The sequence below is a fragment of the Prionailurus viverrinus genome, chromosome A2 (genome assembly GCF_022837055.1).
Source record: "Prionailurus viverrinus isolate Anna chromosome A2, UM_Priviv_1.0, whole genome shotgun sequence".
Lineage (NCBI taxonomy): Eukaryota > Metazoa > Chordata > Mammalia > Carnivora > Felidae > Prionailurus > Prionailurus viverrinus.
Window position 1 is genome coordinate 162,065,025 of NC_062562.1, and position 26,747 is coordinate 162,091,771.

General features: G+C 46.0%; 2 long non-coding RNA genes across 3 annotated transcripts; one reads left to right on the forward strand and one right to left on the reverse strand.

Annotated features, from left to right (window-relative positions):
* Positions 1-728: 728 nt before the first annotated feature.
* On the reverse strand, positions 729-18,035 carry LOC125160289 (uncharacterized). Of its 2 annotated transcripts, none has more exons than XR_007150195.1 (2): positions 17,902-18,035; positions 729-1,051 (listed from the first exon to the last, which is right to left on the reverse strand). It is a non-coding gene; the product is annotated as an uncharacterized LOC125160289 (long non-coding RNA). The 2 variants fall into 2 exon arrangements; XR_007150194.1 differs by lacking the exon at positions 17,902-18,035 and adding an exon at positions 17,296-17,479.
* On the forward strand, positions 18,019-21,361 carry LOC125160290 (uncharacterized). Its single transcript, XR_007150196.1, has 3 exons — positions 18,019-18,107; positions 19,348-19,416; positions 21,053-21,361. It is a non-coding gene; the product is annotated as an uncharacterized LOC125160290 (long non-coding RNA).
* The last annotated feature ends 5,386 nt before the right edge of the window (positions 21,362-26,747 follow it).

A 26,747-nucleotide genomic window follows, 5' to 3' on the forward strand; every position in this document is an offset into this window, starting at 1 on the left:
CCTTGACAAGCAAGCTCGCTCCTGTGGTGACCCACATCTCTCTGGTTTTTACTACTGTGTGGACAGTGTGGTATAGCCCTGAAAGCACAGCCACACGGGAGAGAAAGCAGCCAGTGAAAAAGACGACCAAACCTCCCTCTCCGAAGGGATTCCTTTTGATTCTCGTAAAACGTGATGGAGAAATTTTAAATAAAAACCACAGAAAGTGAAACATTCGCAGCAGGTGCACTGCTACAGATGAGAGTTTGGGGAAAATATCACAACTGGCCGTGGCTACAACGAAAAACCTTTTAAAGGCTCTCTGGAAAAGCCGGTCATCTCAATCTTTCCAGTGACAGAGAAGAAAAGACAGCACCCTTTTACCGGTCTTCACCTCCCTAACCTGTTTTGTTTTGTTTTGTTTTTTTAATTTTTTTTCAATGTTTTTATTTATTTTTGGGACAGAGAGAGACAGAGCATGAACGGGGGAGGGGCAGAGAGAGAGGGAGACACAGAATCGGAAACAGGCTCCAGGCTCTGAGCCATCAGCCCAGAGCCCGACGCGGGGCTCGAACTCCCGGACCGCGAGATCGTGACCTGGCTGAAGTCGGATGCTCAACCGACTGCGCCACCCAGGCGCCCCTGTTTTGTTTTTTAAATTCAGGATGCAGTTAATTTGAAAGCTTGAGCTAAACGTAAATTGAGTGGATTGGTGTGGAAAGGTAAATCGATACACCTCAGATTAAAGATAACTAAAACGGAGTGACCTATTTATTCAGCACATTTTGATAATGGTTACGTGTCTCTTCGGCTCAGTGCTAGAGAAAGAAGTGGCTGGAAGTTGGCAAAGTAACCACAGGGACGCTGTAAAACTGCCTGTCTGAAATCTGTTCCTTTTTGTGGTTATTTGGGCCAGGAGAGCCGGTGCCATCAGCAGGCTGGATGCACGGCCTGTCACACGCTGATCACATGCACTCCGCCCGGCCAGCCTTCTTCTCCTGGTCCGGATCCCATGACATAACGGCGACCGGCTGATTTGGCGTGACAGTTCCCATAATTTCTCACCTGGAGACTGAAAACAAAAACAAAAACAAAACCCGGGCACTTGCAAAGAGCCACTTTTAAAGAGTTATAAGCAAGCACGAAGAGGCTTTCCTGTCTCGTTAGCAGATCTCATTCTGCAAAATACATCCTCTGGAGGCTTCTTGTTTAAGGAACAACCGGGCTAAGCCCCATGTTAATAAAATGCTACCAACTAGCTTTCACGGTTTCAAAGTGGCCATTTTCCAATTGTCCAAAGCCAGAGTTGCTGTAACTTCTGAACATATTCTTCTAAAGTATCTATGAAAATATTATGGAATAATATGGAATGAAGTTCCGTTCAGCACCAGTTCAACACGCTCGGCCTAAATTTTTTCCAAACTGTAAAGTTTTCCCTCCTTTAGGCAGGAAGTTAGAAAAGAAATGAAAACTAGAGCAGTTTTACCTTAATTACTGACAGGCAACCAGGGTCCCCCCCCCCACCTTACTTCTGGAATATTCCATTCCATATTGGCAAAACACATATTTCATAACAAAAGCAGAAACGGAAGAAAAGGATCGTGAAAACAACGCCGATGCTAACGCCGATGCTAAGTTCCAAGGCTCCCTTCTACAACACTATGTACCTGTTTGTTCCCTCCCATAACGCAAGCTTTATTTCCGGTAAACCACGCTGAGCCTCATCTCTCTCCTCATAGAAGGGCAGGGTTCTTTCCAGCTGTTGGTGTCAGGCAGGAGAAACAAGGTCAGAGGCAGGTTGAGCTGAGGTCAGGTGCTTGGAGACGCCAAAGAGTAGAAAAGCAGAATTGGGGATGGGTGGAGGTCAGAACGTGAGTCAATCGCCAGAGACACCAAGTTCAAACTAGGACAAGCCACAACCAGCGTCTTGGGGGCACATCTAAGAACAAATCAGGCAGGGATGGACGAATGGGCAAGCTGAAAGACACTAAAGAAACATATGAAATAGGTGTGGCTAGATCGGCACAGCCATTCACTCTGCTCAGTGTCTGGTCGGACTTCCTCTGCAAACCAGCTTCTCCTGGACTTAAAGGAGCCGTGCTCTGAAAAGAGTAGAGAGGAGACCAGAAGCGATGAATGTAAGGTGGAGACGTTGTTATGCACAAACATGCACCACCACAACCCCCAAAGGAAGAGCTGTGAGAACCACACAAGCTAAAGATTGGCATCATTTGTTAGAACAATAAATTACACGTAAGGAAGCAGTAGCTACCCTTGAAATACAAAGAGGTTAATACTCATCCCATGATTCACTCGTTAAAATACTGGGTGAGTACCTACAGCTGGACACTGTGCCGAAAGCCGAGGATAAAAAAAGTCAAACCAAATAGAGTCTGTGCTCCCACGGAAGTCACCGAGAAAGAAACAGATGAGTAAATAAGCAATTTCAGGACAGTTGGTGAATACATTGCCCGGGGGAGGTTGTGGGGCGTGAGATCAGATAGAAGGATAATGGTCGGTTTCCAGAGGAGATGAAATCTAAGCTGAGGAACCGGGGGAGTGATGCAGGAGAACCTCTCTCCTGACTTGTGCCCTGTGTGTGATTCCTTCTGCAGAGCCACAGAGAACGGGGAGGACTCAGAAGAAGACAAAACAACGGAAGCCCCAAAGACGAGACCCATCTGCCAGGAGTGAAGATGGTAGCCCGGTGTCATCTTGAGTACATTCAAATGTGTAATTCTCGAAGTGCCAAAAGGCATATACGGAGAGCATATGTCAGAGTTTCACTTAGCTCACTCCTGAGGGAACCAACAGAATGATTCCAAGGCAGACACAAGAAATGGGTGTATATACAGTCCACTAAAGAAAAAAAGACCAGGGACACCTGGGTGGCTTAGTCAGTTAAGCGCCCGAGTCTTGATTTCGGCTCAGGTCATGATCTCACAGTTTGTCAGATCGAACGGCACTTGGGGTTCTGCGTTGACAGTGAGGAGTCTGCTTGGGATTCTCTCTCCCTCGCTCTCTCTCTCTCTCTGTGCCCCTCACTCCCTCCCTCTCTTTCAAAATAAATGAATTAACTTTAAAAAAGAAAACACTAGAATAAAAGTGTTGAATTAGAGGGGTGCCTGGGTAGCTCACTTGGTTGAGCACCCAGCTTCGGCTTAGGTCATGGGCTCACGGTTCACGGGTTCAAGCCCCGTGTCTGGCTCTTAGCTGACAGTTCAGAGCCTGGAGCCTGCTTCAGACTCTGTGTCTCCCTCTCTCTCTGCCCATCCCCCACTTGTGCGTGTGCGCGCACGTGCACGCTCTCTCTCTCAAAAATAAACAAATAAATATTAAAAATTTTAGTGTTGAATTAGATACAAAATTCATTAATATCGATGTCAATTCATCAGTATCACAGGGCAATAAACTATCATCTCCATGGTTAATTTCAATAGCAACGAGAAATCATTTGCATTGTTCTTGCAGAAAACTGATTCTTTATCTTACTCATTTCTTACATATTAACTTCTAACTTGTGTTGCAAAATGTCTGGGCCCTATTCTTTAGTAAATAGTAAGTTAAATAAAGTTACATTTGCTGAGAGTCAAATGATCCTTAGGCTTACTAAGTGATGTCCTAGCATAACAATAAAAAACTCAAGGGCGCCTGGGGGGCTCAGTCTGTTAAGCGTCTGACTTCAGCTCAGGTCACGATCTCGTGGTCTGTGAGTTCGAGCCCCGTGTTGGGCTCTGGGCTGATGGCTCAGAGCCTGGAGCCTGCTTCCGATTCTGTGTCTCCCTCTATCTCTGTCCCTCCCCCGTTCATGCTCTGTCTCTCTCTGTCTCAAAAATAAATAAATGTTAAAAAAAAAAAATTAAAAAAAAACCTCACACCACCAAGTTTTGGATAACCTTTTAAATAGTAACCCTCTGTAATGTATCAAATATGAAGGCATCCCATGAGGAGACTTGTGACCATCCTCAGTCTGCACAAGTGCTAGAAGTTAAAGTTACAGAAAAAAAAAAAAAACTTTTTTTCTACCTGATTCTAAAGCATACAGATAACCATCTACATTGCAAGTGCTGTTTTTACACTGGTTTTTCTCATTTAATCACTTTGCCCATCCTGTATAGTAGGTTTTACTGTTTTTCATTTCTGTAGTGGAGGAAAGAAAGGGGCCAGAAATTAAATAACTTTCCCCAAGTATAAATTAGTAAAGTTGTTTGGGAGGGCAGTTGTACAGAGTCAATCCAAATCTGAAATATACATATCCTTTGACTCAGTTAATTCTCTGTTAGAACTCTTCTAAAGAAAGGTTTGCTGCTTAGTACAGAATGTTTATATTGGCAAAGGAGAAAGAAGGGAGGGAAGGAAGGAAGGACAGAAGGAGGGAGGAAAGAAGAGAGGGAGGAATGAAGGGAATAAGGACAGCCTATGAGTCATCAAAAAGGAAGTTGTTAAATAAATTAGGGTATATCCATATTATGACATACTAAGCAATCTTAAAAATAAATGAGGTAGACCCATATTGACCTTCAGCAAAAGGAGCAATTTACAGAATAATGTATTATGTAAAATACAATTGCTCATTAAAAGGCTGTAAAGGTCACATATCAGCTGTCAATGGTGATTGCCTCAGGCAAGGGGAGCAGGCTTGGGGAAGTAAAGGAAGATGAAGGTGGTGAGAGAAGAATTTTCTATTTTGTTCTGTATTTCTACATTCCTGGAACCATTTATAATGGAAATTGATTACTTACACAATTTTTTAATAACAAATGGTACTGGTTCAGGAAGGATAACTTGCCGGAGATTACCCAACTAATAAAAGGGATTCAAGTTACAACTCAAACTCAGGTCTGGCCAACTTAAAAGCTGTGGGCTTTGCAAATTATTATTCACCTCACTGATCACCCATGATTGCATTTACACAGGGATGTTATTCAGGATTGGTCCACCACATCTGTCGGCCAGAAAATTCCTTAGGAGTTAAGGGATGGGACCTGCTTGGCTTCTTCTAAGACATTGGTGTGGTTTGATTGCTTCCAGAACCATTCTGTGCCAGAACATAACTGCTTTTCATCTTGATCACCAAGAAACTCAGAGCCAGACCCAGCACCTAATTCCCATATTCTGGTTTCAAGGTAGACACCCAGTTTCAGGAACAAACTGGAAGTTAGTTAAATTGGGATCCAGGTCTACAAGAAAATGTGGCCACGGAGTCAGACCCAACATGTGGGGCTAGGTCTCCTTCAGTCACCTCCGCAGAAAGTCAGGATGCATTCTAACAGACAGATTATCACACTTGAGTGTGCCTAAGAATCACCTGGTGTTACTCATTAAAAATACAGATTCCTGAGCCTCATCCTTGCAAAAAAAATTTGGACATGAATGTTCATAATAACCAAAAAAAAGAAAAAGAAAAAAATTAAGACAACCTAAATGTCCATCAACAGATGAAGAGATAAACTGATGCATTCATAGAAAGTTGTCTCTGGTCATCTGTAGGAAGTAGGTAGGTGGGTAGGTCTGCTGCTACATATATGTACCGAATGTCTGACACTTAGGTGACCCACTAGGACATCTCTTAGTGCCCTACACTGAGTTTTAGAGGTAAAGTGGCAAGTTGAGTAGACACAGTCTGCGAAGAACAGGGTAACCAGAGGCTTGCACTCTTCAGGGATGAGTCAGGATCACTTAACTGAACAAACCATTAGATCAACAGGAGTGCTGGCCCAGGGACAGAGAAATCTATAATGGGTTGCAGGGGAGAGGAGTGATGAGCATCAGTTATAGCCTTGCGATCAACTATAACATCAGGCACTGTAGTTCATACTACTAACTCTTCCCTTATAAGTTCCCAGGAAATAAGACTGACCGGAATTCTAGAGGAGCTATTCCTAGATAGGTCAAAGTTGCCTTAAGAAGGGAATGGAGCTGGGGCTCCTGAGTGGCTCCATTGGCTGAGCATCAACTTTGGCTCAGGTCATGATCTCCCGGGTTGTGAGTTCAAGCCCACATCAGGCTCTCTGTTGTCAGCACAGAGCCCACTTCAGATCCTCATCTCCCTCTTTGTCTGCCCCTCCCCTGCTCACACTTGCTCTCTCTCTCTCTCTCTCTCAAAAATATAATTGAAAAAATATTTTTTTAAAAAAAGGAACAGAGCTGAGCAGCTCAAGGGGCGGACTGTAACAGATACTGTGGCTCTCACTCAGGTTCCTTCTTCAGAGCCGGTGCATCTATCCTCCAGCTGCTGGAAGGATGAGCTGCTGAGGGCTTGCAGCTGTGCCCTTCTTTGGGAATTGCTCTCAGCCACAGGACACTGCCCTGCACAGGTGGCCATCTCTTCCCAGGGGGTAGCCCACGCCAATAGTATGACAGGCTCGTAGCTGTCAGTCTTAAAAAAAAAAAAAAAAACTAAACTAAAAGCTTCTCTCTCTTTTTTTTAAATAAATTAAAGGGGTCTCTTTTTCAAATAGATTTCTGGATAGATATTCTCGGGCTTAAACAAGGACGTGGGCTAACTAATTACGGTGGAGCATAGCGGGGGAAGTGGTTGTCTCGACACTCAAGCTTGAGTTCAAAGGCCACATGGGCAGATGTTTCCAGCTTTTTAAGATTCTCCCAGTTCATGTTTGCAGCTGCATACCCTCTGCCCCAGCCCACCAGCCTTGCTAGCTGGGGTTCTCAAAAGAAGGTGCCCTGCCCTATCCCCCTCCCTCCTTGTCTGCTCAAATCCTGGCCCCGAGGGTTTTGATCCTGACCTCGTTTACTTGATCGTCCTCCTCATCTCATTGATCGTCCTCCTCATCTCAAACCTTCTGACTTCTTCAGTTTGCAAAATGAGAGTCTCTGCTTGCTTGGTCCGTCTTCTGAAGCCTTTCTTATTGGGGGTTAACCGTCACGTGGCTCTTACGTATATCTGGAGCATAGTCTTCCCTCTCTCACTGGAGGAGGGTTTTAGATGACGGTGATAAGGGACACAGCATAGCTTTCAGCTGTGCTGGGTAGCTTTTAAAAGCCATGTGTGGTCCAGTCCCCACAGGTGCACACCCCTGGGTCTTAAAGTCACAGTGCTGTGCTCCTAACCCCACATCCAACAAAGGATTGACAGCCTTAGAGATGCCTAAATGCCTTTTTCTTTTCAGGCAAATGACTCTTGAGAGTCAATCTACCAGCCAAACATAGGGAACTGAAGAGCCCCGACCTCAGAGGGATAATTATTTAAAAGCTGGAGCTCATGGCATCTTTAGTATATGTCAGGATTCCCTTATCTTTGAGGTAAGTAACTTAATTAGCTGGAATTCAATGAGTTTAATGGGTATAATCGAAACAAAAATAATCACTAATATGATTGCTTAGAGCCTGATTTGAAAGCCTTGCTCTGCTCCTTTTGAACTGTAATTAATTCGTATTTGTTGTGAAATATGAGTACATTTTGAGTACATCAAAATACGTTAGAGACCTGAAAACGCATACTGCAGTTGCAGGGAGGTATGCCAGGGGGCGCTCTGGCCCAAGGCTTGTGTTTTACTCTTAAATCTGTTTTTGGGCAAAGCGGGTTTTGCATGAGATTAGTCGGGAATTTTGTTTAAACATAAAATACTGTGACTGAGGACATTCTCTTTTCTTTGCATACATCCCATTTTTTTCTTTTCTTTTTTCTTTTTTTTTTTAACCTTCTATGCATGATTGCCCTATCATTTCCCCCTCGCCTCCTACACTACTTTTTCTCTTTTTAATGTGTCTCTCCCTCTTTCTTTGGTAGCTTCTCTCTTCATGCAACCTTTCTCTCCCTAAGTCCAGTACCGAGGACTGAAATGCACATACCAATTATCGTCAGGGAGGGAAACCCCAAGAGTCCACATGCTGGAATGGTTATCAATCAGCATGCCTGGGGACCACCTCTCCTAAGCCAAAAATTGAGATATGCGTTCTGATAAGTATGGGGGTACATTTGAGAGCAGCCAGATATTATTTTTGGAATTGAGCCTGTTCCATAAAGTTCAGATCACCTGGGTGTGGGCTTTTTGCAGAGAGGACCTCAAGCGCACAGCCCCGTGTACTCAAGAGAAACTCCCCATATAGGCTGACACCAGTGGTGCCTTCTCACTTCTTGGACCTAAATGTCCTAACGCTCATGTCCTAACTCTGGAGTATACAAGAAAATTTTTCATCACGTTCACAAAGCCTTTATTAAATTGCACATAGTAGCCTGGGCAAGGAAGAACCAACTCCTTGTTGGTTTGTGGGCACAAATTGACATGCAATCGTGTCTCAAAAGGTACAAGAGTATCTCTGGAGCATAGAACTAATATGTATTAATAAGAGAACAGAAAAGACAGAGAGCAACCAGTAGCAGAGAAAAAGGCTCGGCTAGTTGGGGTACCTAACCCCAAAACCAGGAGCGAGGAAAGAAATCTAGCTATGGGACAGGACCGACGTGGTCCCAAAGAACACATGGCTCTTCTCCTGGCCAAGAAGCAAGAAAGACGTTTACGTGTTTTTCTAGTTTTCCCTCTCCGTCTCTTTCCAAACATCCTCACCTGCCCTCATTTTCTCTTGGCTCTCTGCCAGATTTGTGCCTTGGAAAAAGCAGTCATAGGTTCACAGAAATATGGATCTGGAGAAGGGACTTCCAATATCATCCTCCCAATCCCCTGAATAATCAATGAGCCTGGAGCCTGCTTTGGATTAGATGTCTCTGTCTTTTTCTGCCCCTCCTCCCCCTCTCAAAAGTATATAAACATTAAAAAATAATAATAATAAAGAAGTAGCATAGGCATATCTTGAATGTAGCCCAAGAATCAGGGCTTTTTCCGTCGACACCATGCTGCCTCTCTCTGGAAGAATTGTCAGGACAGTGAGAAAACAGTAATAAAACACGATACTATCAAGAGAGACAAGAGGAGAGAGAGCAGGTGGCTTATAGAAAGAAAATAGGGATGTGGAAGAAAGGAATCAGTAGAAAAGGAAGAAGAAAAGAGAGAAAATAAGATGGATGGAGGGGTAGAGGCATGAGGTATTCTGAGCTACAGTGACATCACCATCTAGTGCTAAATTAAACCATTTAAAATCCCACTGTGGGTTCCATTCCTAAGTATTTACCCAAGAGAAATGAACACATATCCACACCAAAAAATTTGTACAAGAATGTCCGTAGCAGCTTTATATATAACATTCAAAAACTAGAAACAGACCAAGGTGCCCATTAACGGGAGAATGAATAAGCAAACTATGATATATCCAGAATGCTGGTCAGAAATACTTCTGATATTCACACGACCAGGAGATGGCTCTCACAGACATTACGCTGAGCAAAGGAAGCCAGACAAAAGAGTATATACTCTTTGATTCCATTTTATGAAGTTCTAGAACAGATGAAACTGATCAGTAGTGGGAAAAGTCAGAGCAGTAACTGCTTGGGAAGGGGCAGATAATGGTGAGGATTAACTGGGAAAAAGCACAAGGGGAAGGTTCTGGTATGATGGTAATGCTCTATGTCTTATTAAGGGCTTGGGTTACACAGGCATGTGGACTTTGTCAAAATTGATGAAAAAATATACCTAAGATCTATGCATTTAATTGGATGTAAATTTTATCCCAAGAGGAAAAAAAAAAAAGAAATACTAAACCCTAGTTAATGATATACGTGCCCACATGTTTAGGAGAAAAAGGATATGACAATTTACTTTGAAATGCATCTGAAAAATAAAGGAATTGATCAATGGAGAGACAGAAAATATGTGATAAAGCAAACACAGTAAAATACTAATTGGGACAGTCCAGCTGGTGGGTATATGGGTGTTCACAATAAAGTTCTTCCAACTTTTCTGCATATTTAAATATTTTCATCAATGCATTTTGAGAAAAACTCACTAAAGGACACACTATATTTAAAAAAAAGAAAAGACTGGGGTGCCTTAGTCAGTTAAGCGTCAGACTCTTGATTTCGGCTCGGGTCACGATCTCAGTTTGGGGGACGAGCCCCACATCGGGCTCTGCACTGTCAGCACAGAGCCTGCTTGTGAGTCTTTCTCTCTCTCTCTCTTCTCTGCTCCCCCGCACACACGCTCTCTCTCCAAATAAAAAAAAAAATAAAAAATAAGTAAGAAAAAAAAGGCTAAGCGGTGGTGCCTGAGGACTTTCAACTAGAATTTTCCCCAAATATGGGTGTGTGGAAGGACAGCGAAGAGAGAAAGAACGTTCCTTGGTGTTTCCGGAGGTCGCGTGAGACCGCATAAGCCAGCTGTTCCAAGTTCCCCTTCCAGTCCCCTCCTTCCTAACTACGTTTCCTGCCTTTCTCATATTCCCTACCGCTCAGAGTCAGATGTGCGATTGATACGACCTTAGAATTCATCCCTTGTCACAATCCTGCGTCATTCACTTTTTCAAGAGATCTGCGTGTCGCGTCCAGCTCTGCTCCAGCCAGACACTGAGCTCCAGGAGCTGGTGCCAGAACACGATGTGCGCCTCTGAACCCGAGCCGGGCAGTGATGGGGTCTGTCGGGCAGAATAATCTCGTGGGGTGGAGTCCTGGGGATCAGGACGCTCAGGGCTCACACAAGGATGGCACGGTCGCCCCGGCATTGGCAGGTGACGACTCCTATTCACAAGAGTTCAAGTTCGTGATGGTGAACTAATTCAATGGACTTTACATTTTACTTGGTACAACATTATTTTTATTTGAAAATATCTGGTAATGTTTCCGTCACATTTGGCCCATAGAAGGCCCTGAAATACAATGTCTCTTACCAAAAATTGGCTGAAAACCCCACATGTGTTTATGATAGAGTTCATGGGAACCACATACGTGTCAGTAAAGCAAGCAAACATGTTGTCTGGCCCCCAGCCTGTGACCTTCACTTGTGGGAGGCCCCACGGAACTCGACCTGGAATGCCGCAGGGTATAAGCCAAGACTCTTCGTGACCTGCTATTATCCTCTGTCTCTGCCAAGAGTGAAGCCACACCTTCCCTCTGATTGGTATTTTTCTTTTTCACTGTGAGTCAAGACAGCGATACTGATTTCTACAAACCAAAGATAAAAAGCATCCCTTTTCTTTACAAACTCCCATAGCTACTTATGTGTATTGTAAACATTCAATAGTCACCCGGGTGATAAAATTCAGTGTAAGCGGATAACAGATTCTCACCATTAAATCCCCTTTTGAAACGTGGCCCCTACCACGTAGTGAAAAAGAATCACTAATGGCAGAATAACAGAAGGCAATTTTTGTATGGATCGCGGTAGCAAATACAGCAAAACCTGGGACTGCAGGTAGCTGCTTCTGCGAGGGTTCCGAAAGACGAGCACCCATTTCTAAAAAGTTGCAACTTGATAGACGAGCAATGTCTTGCAATACGCGTGGCACGTGATGCAGAAGGTCACATGGTCGCAACGGAACCAATGGTTCTTGAAAGTTGCTTTCGATATAGATGAGTGCTTTGGATGACGAGCACGTTTCTGGAACGAATTGTGCTCGCAAACCAAGGTGTTACTGCAATTCTCATGTTTAAATATTTGGTCTCCTGACTCTGAATACCAGAAGTGAAACACTTTGAAGTAATTCGTACAGCCTACATCCCATGGATGACGTGGTTTGTTTCTTTCCAGTAGGAGTCCAGTCAGATCCCTATATGTGGAGGCCATAAGGCAAGTCCCCAACTCCCTGAATGCCTGATCTGTCCAAGACAGTCCTCTGCCCTGCCTCATTTTATACACAGCAACAGGATCGTAATCTCACACACCCTACAAGGTGTAACTCGTTATCTCGTCCATAGCAGGCAACAATCAAGAGCAGAGTGAATGAGATGTCCCAGCGTTAATTGTAACTGCAAAATTCACAAAACCTTCCGCCCCACCTTCTCCCAGACCACGTTAGTATCTTTCACTCCAGCACGGAAAGAACGGCGATCACTAAAGAATTTCCCAGCCTCACATGAAAGATAAGAGGGGGGCTACGCGGACCACGGATGGCTGCGAAAGTCCCACACGCTGTCCTGCTGTACTGGAGTATCCTGGTTTTCAGGAGCCCCGGGGAACCTTGTGCCCACCCAAGTCTCCAGCAAAAGTAAGCAGGAGGCGAAGCCGGCCTACGCTAGCTTTCGTCCACGTCTTGGCCACTTCCCTCTCCCCCCATCATCGAGGTTTAGAGCCAAGGACGTAAACTGGCAGTCGAACCACAAACTTGTTTTGTTCACGCCAGGATTTTCATGTTTTTAAGTTGGCTGCCTAAAGAGTGCGCAGTGTCCCATGAAAATTCAGATGAACTGCTTCTCTTGGAAAACGAAATCTGGACAACACCCCTCATTCTCCTGTGGCAGTGGTCAGCTGAGCGGAATGAACAGGGGTCACTGCTAACGGGGCATGGTCTCTCCGGGGTCACGGTCGCCTGCTTCACGTATTTGTTTTACCTTCCAGAAGCATCTGAGCAGGTGCCTCCTGGTGTAGAGGCAGGCCCCAGCGCGGGAAGCCTAGGGTTGTGTGCCCTCCCGGGTTCAAGGCTTTGGTTGGCCACCCTCATTCTTCTACCAGACCCCACGGGGGTCTCACGCAAGCCGTGGCCGCCTCTGGGCCTCAGTTTCCTCATACGCTAGCTGAGGATACCTCGACAAGTTCGCACAATCTCTTACTAACATGCCCCTAAAGTTGAAAGTTCTGAGTCCACATCCGAATACCTTGCCCTGCCCATGAACTTTGTCGGTGAGGGTTGCCCCTCAAAATGGAAGTTGTAGAAATGTAACCACTCTTGGGCACTTTGGGTGGCTCAATTCGTGGAGCGTCCGACGTGGCCTCAGGTCATGATCTCACGGTTCGTGGGTTTGAACCCCGCATCTTGTTCGCTGCCGTCAGCACAGAGCCCACTTCGGATCCTCTGTCCTCCTCTCTCTCTGCTCCTCCCCCACCCTCTCTCTCTCTCTCTCTCTCAAAAATAAATAAACACTTAAAAAAAATGTAGCCATTCTTCAGTGGCACTGCTCATTATCCCCAAAGGCATTAGGAGGACACCGTCGGCCCCTAAGTATCTACTAATCTCCGGTCTTTCCTCGGTCATCCGCCTCTGCCTCTGAAGTCTACTCATTATCACTCCCTCCTTGAAACACTGTGCTCACTTGGCTTCCATAAATCTACATGCTCTGCACAGCCTGTCCTCTCCAACTGTTCCTGTATTTTCTTCCTTTTCTCTTTTACCAAACGTAGAAATTCCCTAACGTTTCAGTCACTCCCTCAGCCCTCGTTGCCCACGGCCACTCTCCCTTTCGGAACACCCACGACGGTGGTCCTCACCGCAGCCTCTGTGGGGGTGACCTCCCTCTCTCGTGCGCCGCACCCAGGCTATCGCCGAGCGCTCCGTCGCCGCACCTTCCCCGCACCCCAGCCGTGACTCGATGTTGACGTGTCCAAACGTAAAATATCCAAACCCAAACTCGCTGGCGTGGGTATCTCCTGTTTCTGTCTGCCCCACGTCTCGGTTTTCGCTGGCAGACTACTGCCTTTTCGTCTAGTGGGACTGCCAGTCGGTTTCCCCGCTTAGCCCGACCGGAAGGAGGCATGACCAAGCTTTCACCGATGGGCGGTGTGGCATTTTCCGGCTCACACCGATGGGACCAAAGACTTAGCACCTGACCTCAGCAGGAGTTGGCCTATGGGTATGGAGAGGCAGCTGGAGGGTCTCTTCTTAGGTCATCAACTGTCAGGATGGCGTAACCGCCTTTCCCGGCCGCACAGAAAACATGGAAGGAAGACAAGACACACAAAGGAAGCGAAGCCAAGACAGAGGGAGGGTCAGGCACAAACAACAGCCTCTGAGCACCTGAAACCAGGGCTGTGGAAAATCGGTGGCTCCCCGCCCCCCACCCCGCCCCTGGATTTCACAATGACATCAGCTAACTGACTCCATGTTTCCTGAGCTAATTTGAACTGGGTTATTTTTGTCACTCGTAGTCAAGAGTCCCCTTTTGGTACCCCATCCTCCTGGTTAACATGTTAGAAAAATCTAAAACACCTCTAACTCTCTAGTTCCCTCTCCTCCAACGTTCAGTTCGTGACCAAACCTTGGGAGTCGCATTCCCATCGCGGAGGCCATATCCCTAGCCTCTTCTCCACCCACACGCTACTCCCCAAGCGAGTGTCATCAGCTACCCTTCCGAAGACAAATGCGATAGCCTTCTCACGATCTCCCAGTCTCCAGGCGCTGCCTCCTTCCTCCCCTTGTATACCATGGCTACACCTGTTTCCCTGAAGCATAAGTTTGACTTTAAATACCCATTGCTTTGAAAATAAAAAAATCCCATATGAGTTTGCTAGAGCTTCCATAACGGGGGCTTAAACGGCAGAAATTCATTTTCTCATGTTTCTGGAGCAAGAAATCTAGGATCAAAGTGCTGGCAACATTGGTTTCTTCTGAGGCCTCTGCCAGGCTTGTAGATGGCCATCTTTATCCCGTATCTTCGCACAGTCGGCCCTTTGTGCGCAGCTGTGTCCAAAACTCTTCTTCTCATAAGGACGGCAGTCATATTGAGTCAGCCCCCCTCCCCCAATGACCTCAGTTTAACCTAGTGACCTCTTTAAAACTCCCATCTCCGGGACGCCAGGGATGCTCAGTGGGTTAAGCGTCTGACTCTTGATATCAGCTCGGGTCACGATCTCACAATCCGATCCGTGAGATCAAGCCCCACGCTGGGCTCTGTGCTGACCACACGGAGCCGCCTTGGGATTCTCTCTCTCCCTCTCTCTCTCTCTCTTTCTCTGCCCCTCCCTTGCTTGTTCTCTCTCTCTCTCTCTCTCTCTCTGTCTCAAAATAAATCAATAGACATTTTTTAAAAATTTTTAAAAATCCTATCTCCAAACACAGTCACATTCTGAGCTATTGGGAGTGAGGTCTTTACCATATGAATTTTTGCGAGGGACACAATTCACTCCATAACAACCCCCGACTCAGATTTCTTTCTGTGGCTCCAAAGTCCACCTTTTTAACCCTATCAACCTTGTCTCCTTCCCCGACTCCTATACTAACCTCTAGCAAAACTGTTCTCAGATAGTTTCTGAGAGTCTCCTATTACCTGTCTCTGGGCCGTCAGCGCCCAACCTTCCAAGTCCTTCACAAATGCCCTTTCCTCTCAACTTGCCTGGTTTCTTCAACGGAGATGTTCTCATTCCTCCTGAGCAGGCGTTAGCCGTTTTGTTCACCTCCACCCACCCCTACGTTCCTGTACTTCCCCTCTTCTCGGGAGCTCGGCTTCTCCCCCTTTCCATTAGGTCTGCTGGAACTTCCAGGTAGAGAAGCTTTGGCTACAGGTATTGTCATGTGACCCAAGCTCTGCCAATCAGATCCAACCTCCTGAGGCTTTCCTCCTGAGTGGTAACACAGCAGTCGGAGGGTGGTTGGAGCTGAGTCATTTGGTCACCACACTCCTGGATTCCTCCTGTCGCAACCACCACCACTGGCCTGGTTCCCGTTATTCTCAAAGCATCTGTTAAGCTCTCCCTTTCCTCTTCAGCGAGGTACCCAGAATCCTTCGAATGAACCCCATGTTTTTCTTTTCTCCAGTTAGCCAACGTTCATTTCTTCCCTGTGCAGCTAAATATCTCCATTGATTCAGTTTGAATCCCAGAGCACAGCGCCCGTCCATCTCGTAACACACCCTATTTCTGCCTTGTATGAAATGGGGCCCACGGTTTCCCTGCATTCTTTTTCCCCTTTGCTCAGGGCTGGAAGTAAGAAGGAAAAAAGGAGGGCAAGTGAGGAGAGGAGAGCCCAAATGTCAATTGGTCCTGGAGGGACATTTGATCTCCTGTTCCACATAGGACGTTGGGGGACGTAGTAAGATCCTCTGAGGAAAATTAATGGAGGGCGTGTGTCTTAGTCTTTTCGGGCTGCTATAATGTAGTGTCATAGACCGGGTGGCCTATAAACAACAGAAACGTATTGTTCAGAGTTCTAGAAGTTGGAAGTCCAGGATCGAAGCACCAGAAGATTTGGTATGTGGCGAGAACCCAACTTCCCGGTTCACAGATGGCTGTTTTCTCAATGTTTCCTCATGTGGCAGGAGGATTGAGGGAAGTCTCTGGGATCTCCTTTATAAGGGTGTTAATCCCATTCATGAGGGCTCTTCCCTCATGACCTAATCACCTCCCAAAGGCCCCACCTCCTGGTGCCATTATTTTGGGGGTTAGGATTTCAACACAGAAATTGTGGGGGTAGAGGGGACACAAACATTCAGTCCATAATGGTGTGTTTAAGCATGTCGGGAAGAGTCCCAGTGATTACCATGTAGCCCAGAAAGGCCTAGAAGTAGCAGAGAGAAACAAAAAGTCCTAAAGGGACCATGCAGAGCAAATGAGTATGTCCCTACGGACACCTGCATGCACTGATAATGTAGAACCACAGGGGGGCAATGGATGTTTCAACGGATAGTGCTGACAGATAGTATTGAGGACCATAAAGGCACCTCATAACTGATGCCTTAAGATTATGTAAGTCCTGAGAATTAGTCATGACCCCCAAAATGGTGGGGACCCCCACTGAGTTTATTCCAATCTGGTAAAAAGCAGGCTCAAAACAGAAATTACGTTGTTAGAAATATAGAAAGAAATGGTCTCCTGAGTTGAATACAAAGATTCACATCCCAACACATTTATTTCTGTACCGGTCTTATTCTTCCTCCTAGACTGTAACAGGGCAAGGACTGTAGCTCTCTTTGTATCCCCTGCAACTGCTGTCTCGGTATCTCATGCAGCGTAGACACTCATCGATCTGTTTTTAAGTTGAATCTAATTGAATCAACTGCAGATTGGGAAGTACACAGCAGGGCTGGATCACCAACGTCCCTGAGACGGTTAGGCTTGATTTAGGGGAAGGGCCCTAAATCATTTTTCATCTTTGCATGAGAAAATTAAAGAGTTGCATCGATGGTCTCGAAACATTAATGGAATGTGCTTCTCCAGCATAGTGCAGATCGTTTGACCCCGGTGATTAGAAAGAACTGGCAGCTGTTTCTCACTCATGGCCTGAGAGTGCCTGCATTTTTGCAAAATTGAACCGCAGAACTTTGGAACTGGGAGGGATGTTGACCAAACGAGCCAACACCCTCACTTACAAGCGGGGGGCGAGGGGGGGGGGTACCGAATCCCAGAGATCTGTGGCAATTTGCCCGAAGTAACAGAGTCCATGAGAAAGTCAGAGCAAGGATCTGTCCCCTCGCTCCCTATTTTCCCCATCCAGCTGAAACTCCACCATCTGCCCCCTCAGCCAGGCCCTCGCGGACCCCCACCTCTCTTGCTTCGTCGTCTCGTACCGTCCACCCTCCCCAAACACCCGGAAAAACCTCACCTTGGATCATGCCACAGTTTCTGAGCACTTTGTACACCTGGGCTGCTGAACTCTGCTTGAGAAGATCAGATGACCTCGCAGACTGGTGCCACCATAAATTCATGACTGCCAGACTCCACGGGGCCCTCCGTGCTGCCTGCGATCCGCTCTCTCCAGGGCCGCTGCTCCAGTTGACTCATGCTTCTCCCCACTCACGCTTCTGACCTCAACACACCTCCCCTTTATGAAGTCAATGCCTCTAACAGGAAAGCCCTTGACCACCCACCACCAAACCTGTGGACACATCCGCCTCCGCACCCACCCCAGCCAGACTCTAAACTCCACCTCGTCTCAAAGAGCTCGTTCTTTGTTTGGTCCCCTCTCTGCTCCATCTGTCATTTTTTTCTGAGCCACCTCCTTGCCATCAGCACCCGAGGAGAACACAGGTGGTTCCTGTATTTAAAAATCAAACCAACTTCCTCCCCCTTTCCCCGTGTCCCCTTCCCCAACCACCTCGCTCCTACGCTCATTATCTTCGTTCCCCACCGCAGTCTGCCTACTACCACCGGTCCGCTACAGTGTTCTCACCAGGGACCTCATTGCTGTTAAGCCCAGAGGAGTCCTCACCTTGCTGGACAGCATCTGACCCTGCCCAGCAGTCCTCGACTTCTGGAGACATCACCTTGATTTCGATGACGACCAAGTCCTCTGATTTTCTCCGACTTCTCTGGGTACATCCTGTCAGTCTTTTTCAAGTCACCCATTCCCTACGTGTTGGAGTCTTCGGGGGGCGCTAAGCTATCTTCTCCGGTCACCGTACACACTCTCGCTAGGTAAGTTCGTCTACTCCCTTGAGTCTAATTACGATCAGGTTGAGAGGACTCCCAAGCCTACACTTCCAGTCCAGAACTGGCAATGGAGCACTAGATCTGTAATTCAACTGGACACCTCCCCCTCGCCCCCATCCCCCCCCCCAAAAAACCTTCCATTCTCCTCCCATTGGAAGGCAATACCACCCCCGCCCGGGCATCATCCTTCCTCATGACTCCGAACCGCAGTCACTGAACGTTCTCAAGTCCACTTTCTCAATATCCCTCTAATGAGCCTCCCTCTCGAGAGAGATCTGTAGGGAAGTGGTTAAACTTGCAGCCAGCTGAAGTAGATTCAAGTCCCACATCTACCACTTGGTTATGCAAGTAACTCGGCCTCTCTGGTTTCCTCATTTACAGAACGTAGGTGCTAATAATAGACCTTCCTGGTGAGGATGCTACGAAGATTCAAGGAGATGGTGCATGTGAGCACTTAGAAGAATATTTGGCACAAGGAAGGTACTGGCTCTTGTCTTAGCTCTCGCTGCCACTCTCCAGAGCCGGGCCATGTGCTGTTGTCTCTTCCCTGGCTGAATCCTGATGCCCTTCCTATCTGGGGTCTTGTCCCTCCTCCAACTCCCATCAAGAGGATCTTATGAAACAAAATTTGCCCAGGTCACTTGGCTACTAAAAACTCCACGGTGGCTTCCCGCTGCGCTGAAAATAAATTTCAAATTCCCGAACGCGGTCTACAAGGTCCCGCGTGATCTGGCCGGCAACACTCCTTCCTTCCCTCCACCTCAAACCCCCACCTACATTGGCTGTACCAGCTCCCCCTCAGCCTTCGGGTCTCAGCTCAACATCACTTGCTCTGGAAAGACAGCCTGTCTCCTCTCAATCCTCTCCTTGTCCAACAAGCTCGCCACGGAGCTTTTCGCGGCCTACTTGTCTGTTTCTTGATGGAGTAGGAGTTCTGCTGGCTTTTACATTCATTGCTTTATCTTTTCGTTGCCTCCCATTAGGTTATGAGGTCTTTGGGGGCAGGGACTTCATCTGGCTCACTGCTGGGTCCCAAGAACCCAGAAATCTGTCTGGCACACAGGACGTGTTCAATAAATATTTGTTGAATGAACTAAATGACACCAAGGCTATCATTTTCTCAATACAGATGTTAGGTTTTTAGGCAGCAGACAGCATTACGATTCATTTGGGAAATCGAACACCAGCAAATCTTCTTAAAATAATATAATCTGTTTTCGTTCAGATGCCTCTCACCTTGGGAAGCCTGGTGTAATCTTCTCAGACGACTTCTACACACTCCATCATCTCTACGGTAATATATCTCACGGAATAGGCTCCAAAGACCCTTAACCTTGAAGAAACCTTAGTTCTTCTTTTTATGGAGAGATTTTTACCCTAGAAAAGCCTGTGGGCTACTTCAGCATGAAATAATGGCCTTAATCACATTGGACAACCTTTTCTACTTAAAATTATTTATGAGATTCAAGTGAGGAGTTAGTAAATTAATGACAGATTTAACTTTAAACGGTCCTTCCTTCCTAATGCTTTTGCCATAATGACTTTCAATACAAGGTAGCCTTTGTTGGTTTTAGAAAATAGAAAAAAAGAGTTTCTTTCATTTTAGAATGTTCTTTTACAATATCTTTCCTTTAGGCGAAAACAGATGAGTTTTTAAAAGGGTGTGTGTCATTAACTATTATGATTAAGCATTTATTCTTCTCTTATTAATGTGTGAACATTTTTTGGTCAACCCTCCTCTCTTTGTTCTCTCCCTTCCTCTTCTTGAGGAAAAAGAAAAGAAAAAAAATAAGAAAGAGAAAGGTATACAACATACACACATATATATGCATGTGAAGGGAGAGGGATCCCACAGGATTCTCATATATTGAGAAAGAAGGGTTTGCATATATGCATATGTTATCTATTAATATATGCATGTATATGTGTATGTTTGTATGTATGTGCACATATATATATATATATATATATATAAATACTTAGTATGTCCCAACATGTTTATTAATTTCCAAGGCCATCTTCATAAATGGGTAAAATTTCCACATTTGCATATGAATATATGGATGTGTATATAAGGATACACACATACATACATATTATGTATGCATAACATATGTATATTCTGTAATATATGCATGTGATATATACATATAAATAACATATTCATATTAATACATATGTCCCATATGTGAATGCATATATGTAATATATATGTAACAAATATGTATTATATAAATATATAGGTATATATTTGTATATATATGTGTGTATATTACATATGTATATTATTTATACATAATATGAATACATGGCCATATGTTCCTATGAATCTATGGAAGGTTTACCCATTTAGGAAGATGACCCTGGAAATTAATACACATGTTAGAATATACTAGACATTTATGTCCCTTATGAAGCTACACTACCATATATATTAATCCGATTTTTTTTTTAATGTTTATTTATTCTTGAGAGAGAGACAGACAGAGACAGAGTCTGAGCTAGGGAGGGGCAGAGAGAGGGAGACACAGAATCCAAAGCAGGCTCCAGGCTCCAAGCTGTCAGCACAGAGCCCGATTCTGGGCTCGAACTCACAAACTGTGAGATCATGACCTGAGCTGAAGTCAGACGCTCAACTGACTAAGCCACCCAGGCGCCCCCTTGATCTGAATTTTTAATTCTTAGTAATCACCAACCTTGTGGGAAGTGTTGGTAACCTTTTTGTTTGATCTAAACTTGATTCATTTCCTTTCTTCCAAAAACTGCCATACTTCACCAAAGTAAATGAAATGCATTCTGGATTCGGAGGTAATTCAGTGAGATCACGTGAAAAACCCAGAGATAAGAATGTTACAGAGGCAGGCCCAGACATCCTAGTGAGGACCACCTTGTGCTTCTTACATTGTATACTGTCTACTTGTCTCGGACAGGTCTCCATGCAGCCACCACGCTGGGTCCCTGTCCCAGAGAACAGCGGGCCTTTCCAGAAGAAGCGAAGGTTCTCCTCATGTACCGCTTTTGCAGGAAGAAATAGAGAAGCCAGATATCTTAATGCCTGACCAGGGGCCGGCCGTGGTCCCCCCGCTCCCCATCTGCTAGAAAGTTTCCACACCCACTGGGAGTCCAGCCTGCTGGGAACCAGGGTGGACCTTTGAGTGTTTCTGTGGACTAGAAGACCTGAGTTTCCACTGAATTCGATTATTAATTAGCTGTGCAATCCAGGGCACGTCACTCTCCTTCTCTGACTCTCACTTCCTCTCTGTAATTAAGGAATTTGGACCAAATGATCTCTTAAGTTCTTTTTAGCTCCACTGTTCTAGTCTCACTTTCTAAGTTGCCGTTTATAGATGTGGAAAGGTAGGGGCACCTGGGTGGCTCAGACGGTGAAGTGTCTGACTTCAGCTCAGGTCATGATCTCACGGCTTGTGAGTTCGAGCCCCACGTCGGGCTCTGTGCTGACAGCTCAGAGCCTGGAGCCTGCTTCGGATTCTGTGTGTGTGTGTCTCTCTCTCTCTCTCTGCCCCTCCCTACTCACGCTCTCTCAAAAATAAATAAACATTAAAATAGATAGATAGATAGATATGTGGAAAGTCTACCTATCCCTCTAGTCTCAAATCCATGTGGTAAAAATGTGGGCCAGTCTAATTAAAGTATCTTCTGTACTGGACACAAAATTAGGATTTGGGGAAGTGCTAAAAGTGGCTTTCACAGTAGTCAGTACTAGGAAAAAGGAAGATCTTGAAGCTTAATATTCCTCTACTAAAGATCTTAAATGAAGGAAAAGGAATTAGGAAGCCCGTTTACAGAATAGCTTACCTCGTTTTTTTTCATTAACATTTTTAAACGTTTATTTATTTTTGAGAGAGAGAGAGAGTGCAAGAGTGAGGCCCACACAGAATCAGAAGCAGGCTCCAGGCTCTGAGCTGTCAGCACAGAGCCCGACGCGGGACTTGAACCCACGAATCGTGAGATCATGACCTGAGCCGAAGTCAGATGCTCAACCAACTGAGCCACCCAGGTGCCTGCCTTCTTCCCTCACTTTTGAGAGTTCTAGTAGCAACAGAGGTTACTGTGACCTCACCGTCCTGGCACACTGATCGTTAGGACAGGCGTATAGAAACATCTGGAGAGCTCTTGGCTGGCTCAATCGGTGGAGTGTGCGACTCTTAACTCTAGGTTATAAGTCTGAGCCCCACATTGGATGTGGAGATTACTTGTAAAAATGAAATCTTAGGAGCGTCTGGGTGGCTCAGTCGGTTAAGCGTCCGACCCTTGATTTCGGCTCAGGCCATGATCTCACGGTTCATGAGTTTGAGCCCCATTATCAGACTCTGTGGTGACAGCGTGGAACCTGCTTTGGATTCTGTCTCTGCCCCTCCCCTGCTTGCTTTCTATCTCTCTCTCCAAAATAAATAAAAATAAACTTACGAAAAATGAAATCTTTAAATTTTTTTTTCAACGTTTATTTTTTGAGACCGAGAGAGACAGAGCATGAACGGGGGAGGGTCAGAGAGAGGGAGACACAGAATCTGAAACAGGCTCCAGGTTCTGAGCGGTCAGCCCAGAGCCCGACGCGGGGCTCGAACTCGAGGACTGCGAGATCATGACCTGAGCCGAAGCCGGACGCTTAACTGAGCCACCCAGGCGCCCCCGGAAAATGAAATCTTAAAAAAAAAAAAAGTCTGGAAGAGACTGGGAGGGGTGGGTGATGGGAGACACTCATTCCTGGATTTATATATTTATTTATTACATTTGACGAGTTAAACCGTGTGCTCTCCTGCTCTCCTTGAATCCAGGAAAAAGACAAAATTTACGAAATAGAAGGTAAAACAAAGCTCACTGGTAAATATAATTAGCTACCACAATGAATTCTGATCCATCTCCTACAGGGTTTACTTTGTTCCAGTGAGAGCTCTCCAGGGTGCCCCTGTCTCTTCTCCGTGTCCACCGGGGAGACTCTGATTCTTAAAGTGACATGTAATTAAGTGCACGATCACAGGCCTGTCCCATCTGCCAAGGAGAAGGGGAAAGCCACAATCCTTGTCTCGGGGAATTCTCTCAGCGTGTCCTCTGTGTTCTCTCCGGGGCACTCGGCCCACCTCATGGCATCTTCCTTCTCCCAGGCCCTGGGTTGAGACAACAGCCATTCTGTCACCAAGGCGAAAAACAAGGCAGGAGGTTTGCCTAGTAAAAGAACAGTCAGCATGACAAATAAAAGCATAATTGAAATTTACCAACTAGACTCTCAACGAGAGCCTTAAGCAAATGTGCCCTGCACAGCGTCATTTTGTTGATTTAAATTAGTTACTGGCGCTAACCATACTAAAAAGGGGGGGGGGGGGGGGAGGAAGGGACTTGCCAAAGTTAATGTCGCTAATATCTCTGCTACCTGCTGTAGAAGTTCTAGCTTTCCCCAGGATCTGTTTTACCCATCTTCTTAATGTGTATTTATTTTTTTTTTAATTTTTTTTTTCAACGTTTATTTATTTTTGGGACAGAGAGAGACAGAGCATGAACGGGGGAGGGGCAGAGACAGAGGGAGACACAGAATCGGAAACAGGCTCCAGGCTCGGAGCCATCAGCCCAGAGCCTGACGCGGGGCTCGAACTCCCGGACCGCGAGATCGTGACCTGGCTGAAGTCGGAGGCTTAACCGACTGCACCACCCAGGCGCCCCAATGTGTATTTATTTTTGAGAGAGAGAGACACAGAGCGCGGGCAGGGGAGGGGCAGAGAGAGAGGGAGACAAAGACTCCGAAGCGGGCTCCAGGCTCCGAGCCGTTGGCACCGAGCCGGACGCGGGGCTCGAACTCGTGAACCGTGAGACCAGTGACCTGAGCTGAAGTCGGACACTGAACCGACGGGGCCACCCCGGCGCCCCTGTTTTATTCGTCTTCTTTAGGAAGGGTCAGCCTGGGGCCCAAATCCAGCCAATCGCCTGTTCTCATAAATAAGGTGGCATTAGGGGCGCCTGGGTGGCGCAGTCGGTTAAGCGTCCCACTTCAGCCAGGTCACGATCTCGCGGTCCGTGAGTTCGAGCCCCGCGTCAGGCTCTGGGCTGATGGCTCAGAGCCTGGAGCCTGTTTCCGATTCTGTGTCTCCCTCTCTCTCTGCCCTTCCCCCGTTCATGCTCTGTCTCTCTCTGTCCCAAAAATAAACGTTTAAAAAAAAAAAAAATAAGGTGGCATTAGAATGCAGCCACGAGCGTTCATATGTGTAACATCTGTGGCTGCTTTCACACACAACAGCAGAGTTAAGTAGCTGAGACAGAGGCCATGGGCTCAGAAAGCCTAAAATATTTTCTATCTGGCCCTTAACAGAAAGAGTTTGCCCTATATTAATAGGCAACTATATTAATTATAGTTTGCTCTATATTAATAGAACACGCAATTCTGAGCTCTGTGCACGGCTGCCTGGAATAGGGACCTCATGTCCCCACCTGCTAGTGATGATGTCATGTGGCGAAGCGTTGCCAGTAAGATATAAGAGGAAGTTGGGTACAACTTTATCTGGAACCGTGAGATCAGCCTGAGTGCAGAGGCCGCGCACAGCAGAGCAATGAATTGGGAAGGGCCTGGTCTGGACACCACGGAGCGCCTTCTGGCTGGACTTGAACATTCTGCCCCGATTTCTAGATGAGCGGGAAATAAATCCTTAATTTGGATTTTTTTTTTTTTGTCTCTCACAACGAAATCTAATAATATATCGGGGTATGCCCATTTTTAACATAAAATGTAGCTACAGCTAGGATTTTTTCAATGTATCTTCCTCGAACAGAAACCCAGGTATCTGCTTTCAGACGGAAGACCAGATGTTACTAGAACTTCTTAAAATGACTGCCGATAAATGACCTCCAGACCATTCAGGAAAGAGCATCATCACGGAGAGATGAATGCGTTCCTTGTTTGTATCCGAAGCTTTATTTTTATAAGCTATAATTTCTCAATTTATCATCCTCGTCCTTAATTGGGTGAGGACAGGATGTTATTTCTAGTAATTACAGTAACTATTAAACAAAACTGTCACGCCCTAAATAATTGAGAATTGTCAAATTCGAAATGAGTGTTTTCCTAATGTGTCATCCCAAATTAATAGGCATTTGTTGGGGAAATCAGGGACATATTGGCTACAATTCGACTTCTCCCTCGCGCTATTTGCTTTTTGCCTTCATTGTTAAGCAGTAAAACAGTTCTGTCACAACAGGCAAGCAACCTGTGCCTGGTGACACAGCAGGTGTGGGGCACATGTTTGAACAAAATGCCTTTTTATTAATTTAATTAGCACCTGGCCTCACAGGCTGCTGAAGGAAGAGAAGCTTCCTTCCCGCACAGCAAACATCTCTCAGGCTCTTACTCTCCGTCTTCTTTCAAGGTGAAGCCTCTTGTGTATTCCCGTTTTCACCTCTTAGCACTTTCTCCTGGGTTGCAAAAAAAAAAAAAAAAAGGAAAGAAAGAAAATACGAGCCTTTCTAGACTGTGACAATTTATCCAAGGATTTTGTTCGCTTTGGTGAGAGAGGATTTGAGAATCCTAGAGCAAATACTTTGTGCTATGTGTGTTTTTTTTTTTAATGTTTATTTCTTTTTTTTTTTTTTAATTTTTTTTTCAACGTTTATTTATTTTTGGGACAGAGAGAGACAGAGCATGAACGGGGGAGGGGCAGAGAGAGAGGGAGACACAGAATCGGAAACAGGCTCCAGGCTCCGAGCCATCAGCCCAGAGCCTGACGCGGGGCTCGAACTCACGGACCGCGAGATCGCGACCTGGCTGAAGTCGGACGCTTAACCGACTGCGCCACCCAGGCGCCCCTAATGTTTATTCATTCTTGAGAGAGAGAGAGAGTCAGAGCACGAGCAGAAGGGCGGAGAAAGAGGGAGGCCCAGAATCAGAAGCAGGTTCCAGGCTCCGAGCTGTCAGCACAGAGTCTGACACGGGGCTCGAACTCACGAGCTGTGAGATCATGACCTGAGCCGAAGTCGGACGCTCAACCGACTGAGCCACCCAGGCGCCCCTATGCTATGTGTTTAGAATGCAATCCTAGAATGTGGAGTAGTGGAAGGTGCTACCAAACTCATTTAGCCTCAGCATCTTAATCCGGAAAAGGAAACTGAGGCCCAGAGAAGTGAGACGTTTTGCCCACAGTTGTGGGAAATTCTGAATTGGGAAACAAATCCCTGGGTTTCTAATCCAGGGATCTTTCCACAAATTGGGTGTATTCTTTTAGTTTCAAGTCTTAAAAATGTTGAGGAATTGGGGCACCTGGGTGACTCCGTCAGTTAAGCACCGACTTCGTCTCGCGGTTCGTGAGTTCAAGCCCCACGTCAGGCTCTGTGCTGACAGCTCGGAGCCTGGAGCCTGCTTCGGATTCTCTGTGTCCCTCTCTCTCTGCCCCTCCCCTGCTCACGCTCTGTCTCTCTCTGTCTCTCAAAAATAAATAAACGTTAAAACAAATTAAAAAAAAAACAAAACAGAAAGAATCGGTTTCCATCTTTCCACCTTGCTTTCTCCTGTGTTGGTTTCCTTCTCAGCCAGTCTCTCTGTGGTGACAAACAGGCTATCACCTGCTCCTAACTTACATCCTACTAACTTAGGGACACCCAAGGAATAGTTTCTGCATGCTGTTCCGG